The sequence below is a fragment of the Mus caroli genome, chromosome 5 (assembly GCF_900094665.2).
Source record: "Mus caroli chromosome 5, CAROLI_EIJ_v1.1, whole genome shotgun sequence".
Lineage (NCBI taxonomy): Eukaryota > Metazoa > Chordata > Mammalia > Rodentia > Muridae > Mus > Mus caroli.
The window spans coordinates 29,457,966-29,463,052 of record NC_034574.1 but is presented as its reverse complement, the minus strand read 5'-3'; positions in this window follow the sequence as shown (position 1 = coordinate 29,463,052).

Genomic DNA, 5,087 nt, shown 5'->3' with positions numbered 1-5,087 from the left:
CCCTCTCCCGCTCCCCTCTCTCCTCTCCCCCTCCCCCTCCCCTCCCCCTCTCCCCCTCCGCGGGTGAAGGCAGTGAGGAGAGGAGCAGGGAGCCCAGAATCCTAGCCCTTCAGCCCTCAGGGTTGACACACTTATCATTCCTGTCTCTGCCCCCAGGGCAACACCACCAGTCCACAGTTTAGCTCTCATGGATCCCAGAGGCTAAGGAGACAGGTGCTGACTGGCGGAGATGCCCTCCCTCTGGGGTACCCATCATGTTCCCACCTCTGGCTGCCCAGGTATCACCTCTGCGTACCTAAGTTGTCTATGATCCTCTGCCTGCCCAGGCTGCTCCATCTTCTCCTGTGGAGAGTGCCAGGCGCACAGCACTGGGCTGTTTGGCCCAGAATCCTATACTTTCAGCCCCTCCTCTGTCCACTGTTGATTGGCCCCATCAGCACCTTACACAGCCGCCTTACTCTTAGGACTTGGCTCAGGGTTGCAAAAGGCTAGACACATCTATCCCTAGCATCAAGTTCAGTTAATCAAATGCATGGCCTCATTGAGGGCCCTGGGGATCCTGATTCAAGGCAAATTCTGATCCTTATGGCTAATGGGAAATGGACACAGATGCTATCGTGTCACTTTGCATCTCTTGTCCCCAAAGCTGAGGGGAGGGACAGAGACCTGGAGGGAAGTAGAGCAAAGCCAGACATTGGTGCCACCTGCAGGAACCTAACTGAAGGTATACGCAGGGCTGGCTTTCACATATCACATTCAGAGAAGATGGAAGGGACTAGAGACTACCATCTCCTGAAATGTAGCTGTGGTGAGGCCGAGGACCTGGGCACCCAGAGCTCCCTCCCAACTGGAGCTGACAAGATGGAGAGGATGTGCAGGACAGAGCCCATGCTTCAGGGGAGCAGAAGGGATGCAAAGCCCCTAAGCAGGCACAAGGAGGGGAAAGTAGGTCTCTCTGCAAAGCACACGTGTAGTGAGCCAGTCCTCCTGTGCAAGCAAGGTTGCAGGCCATCTTCTTCCTGGCCACCTGAGGCCCCCTTAGCAGCTCTCCCTGTGTCCCCTTATCCCAGAACCTCTTTCTCCCTTTGCAAAGCTCAGGGGTCACTTTTGTTCCCTACTCTCTCATCCCACATCCTGTCTGTACTTCTGTCTGTCTGGAGGTCCTACCAGCTCATGACCATGACACTACCTTTGCCAGCCATCGTCCTGCTCCTTCCTCTGGCCTGCCCCTCACTAGGGAATCTGTTATGATCTCGCCTCAGAATTTCTCATAGCCTGTCTTCACCCCAGATCAAAGACCTTATCCATAGGTGAGCCCAAGCTTGCCCAACCCCTCCTGGGACCCCTGTTCACTGCTCCCGCTCTGAGTGGTCACACTGCCTGCTTGCTCTTCCCATGTTCCAGGCACACTTCCGTCTCAGAGCCTCCCATCCTGCAGTTCCCTCCCTGCTCTCCCCCCCCCCCTCGCGACCCCCAGATATCTTGACCTATCCCTTCACTTCTGTCTGTCTGTCCTCTGCCTCACTGTTTCTTTGTTAGAAGGTTCTTTCCATGGACTAGAGCAGTGGTTCCACCTTCCTTTTTCTCTTCCCAAGAATGGCCTCATGGTGAGGCTGCTTCCCCGTGGCAGGCCTGTTTCTGGGTAAGACCAAAGCTGAAGGCTACTGACCACTCCTATGGGGGACAGCAGGAAAATCCATAGACCAAAGCATTGAGGGTGGGTAGGGAAGGGATGGGTAAGGCCTGGAAACCTTGCAGATGATTTAGCTCACCACAAAGAGATGTGGGTGGGTGGGGTGGGAGAAAAGTTGGCCTCAAACATCTGGTAGATGTAGGCATCTGGCAGGCTGTGAGAACAAGGCTGGGTCCTCTGCTGGGAGACCAGGCCTAACATCTTGCCTTCTTGGGTTCTAGGTCTTCCTCTATCCAGGGGCAGGTTCTGTGGCTCCCTCACACTGGACTTGTTCCAGGGGAGATAGAAAGTTTTCTCCTTTGCTGGTGTGAGTCAGAATCAAGGCAGAGGGAGAAGCAGAGGGTAGGGAGTGGAGAGAAGCTGAAGGGACTTCTTAGGCCAGGCTGTAGAAGGGTCCGAGATACAGGTCTGGGCCATACTCCAAGCCATGGCTCTTACAGGCTTGCTTTCTTCTACTGTGCCAGTTCTACATGCACTCTGGGAGAGTCAGCTGAGCATCTCTGCCCAGGAGGCCTTTCCAGGCTCCTGTGCCATGCATCACCCAGTTGTCACTTGCAGCTTTCGACACACCCTGCAGTATAGGACTCTACAAGTCCTGCTCCACTGGCCCAGCCTGTGAGTATCTGGCCAGGCTTCTCCACTACCTTTCATGCCCAACCAGGCCAGGACTCCTGGCCAGCCAGAGATCGGGTGTGAGCTGATGATGTTGGAGGAGGCTTCCTGAGGACAGCAGGACCAAGCTGGACCAGACCTGGAGAGCTTTCTTGGAAAAGATGCTGTACTGGAGGACAGAGGGAGGATGGAGCCAGAGCAGCAGTTAGGTGGAAGAGCCCCCCAGGAATCTTCCATGGACTTGCACATGACTGCCTGGCTTTGGTGCTAAAGCCCAGATTGGCTCTGGCTTTACCAATTGAACAGTTTATTTGGATCAGTTTTCGATCTAGAACACTGTCAAACAAACCTTAGTAGAAAATTCTATTTAAAAAACACAAGCCCCGTGGGTGGCAGACCCTGGCCTCACACGTACTGATATTTCTATTTTTACACCCAAACATGCTTTCAGCCCCCGGAGCCCGATTTGGAACTTGAAAGCAGCCTGTTCTATTCTGGGACCCACTTCCGGCCTTGGTGGTGTGATGGAGGCGGTGTTTGTACACACAGGCTGCTCTGCCCTCTGCCCTCCCCACCTTCCCACCTCCTGTCTCTTCCTGCCCTCTTTCATCCACATAACCTCCAGGACAATAATGGCGTCTGCGAGAAGACCACAGGTTCAGGCAGGGAAGCTGTGGACTTCAACAGTAATGTGGTTCCCTATTATCTCCTGAAGGTACCACCAATCACTCAAGCCTGTGTCAGGAGGGGTGGCCAGCCTTTCTCCAGTCAACACTGGACACTGAGACATGGGGTGAAAAGTGGCCCATGTGACAATAAAAAAGTTCTCCCAAACCATTGGTGGGAGGAAAAGGGGAAATAAGTAAGCCCCGCCCAGGAGACTTGAGGACTGGCTCCTAGATGGGGCCCCAGGCCCTGCCATGGTAGATCTGCCTAGGAGAAGTGAGTGTGGGGCCCACCCACAAAGTTCCAGAGTCATGTGCCCCTCCAGGCCTGGCACTGGGTCCTGATGGGCACCACCCAATTTTCAGCACAGCCTGTCCATTACCTCTCCCTTCTATCTTAGACCTTGGTCCTCATTCCCACCCATGAGAACCCCAAACCATGCTGGCCAGACTCCAGACTCCCAGATGTTACCTTACGCACCCCAGATGCTACAAAACCTTGGGACTTAGTGCTGACCCCTCAACACCTTGATCCCTACTGTGCCCATTCCTTGAAAGCTACACTGGAGCCCTCCTATGCCCCAGACGGGCCCCAGACACATAGGAGGCCAGACAGGCTTTACCCAGAAAATCCCTGTTTGTACCCCCCTCCCCCAACCTCCCTCCACAGAGGTAGGACTGGAAGAGTAACAGCTGTGACAAGTAGCCAGACTCATGCTCTACCCAGACATTTTCCTGCCAAGGACCCCCTACCCCAGGCTGGGGCTTTCCCATCACAAAAGAAAGCTTTCACACAAGCCTGGAAGGCCAGCAGGAGAGTGAGAAGGGGCTCACTAAAGGTGAGGCTGAACCTGCCCTATTCTGTGGTAGTAAGTACCCAGGAGAGAGGCAGGCAGCATGGTGTCCCTCTTCCAGCGTGCATAGGCTGAGAATAGATTTTCCTTATTTACCTTAAGAAATGGGTGCTGTAACTCCGGGACCCCCTCTGCAGACCCACACAGATGATTGAGCCTAAGGCACAGGTTCAGACCAAGCTCCATCATTTCAGCCAAGCCTGACCGTGAATGCCTGTAATCACCATGCTTGGGATGCTGGGGCAGGAGGATTGCCGGTCTGGGCTACACAGCAACTTTTAGAACGGCCTGAGCCACAGTTTGAGTAATCCCATAGCTGGCAAGGCTCACAGAACATAGGAGTTGCCCTCCTTCACCTTCTCCAGGGGCCGCAGTTCAATTCTGCCCATTTTTTTCTGTTTGTTTCACTTCCCTAACCCTAAAGGACACTCTTATTGCTACTTCCTGGTCCATAGCATCAGCACTCGCCTTAGATAGCTATGCTCGCAGAACCTTCACGTACAGCCTCCCGGCAGCTAGCTAGCTTCCTCTCCTCGGCTTGGTTCTCCTGGAACTACTAAATGCTTTCATTTTTTTATTTGTTCACCTTTATTAAATAAATAATTTAAATCCCACCTAATGCCCAGATCTCCGCAATGGCCTTCCACTACACCAGGCACACCATCAGACTACAACAGACTTCTAAGTGCGGCCCCGCAGCCCCCTTCACTAGTGTCTTGGCTTCCCTGGAATCCCTTACAGTGAGATTCCCAAACTTCCTTTTTCGGTTTCCCCCTCTTTTCGGAGAAGCACACCCTCAAGTGGCTCCTGAGAAGGGAACATGTTTCCTGAGGACTCCCCCTGCTCTATTTTTTTTTTTTTTTTTTCTGAGACAGGGTTTCTCTGTGTAGCCCTGGATGTCCTGGAACTCACTCTGTAGACCAGGCTGGCCTCGAACTCATAAATCTGCCTGCCTCTGCCTCCCAAGAGCATGAGCCACCACTGCCCAGATGATTTCCTCAATCTTATCTTCCAGTTCTTCTATTGAGTTTCTATGCTCATGTACATGTATACATATGTATTTTTCTAGGATCATATATATACATTTCAAGATATATGTATATACATATTGAACTTCTATGATGTGTGTATGCTTGTCTGTGTGTGTGTGTGTGTGTGTATATATATATATATATATATATATATATAGAGAGAGAGAGAGAGAGAGAGAGGATCTCATGTAACCCAGTGTATTCAGTATTGAGGACTGAACCTAGACCTCCA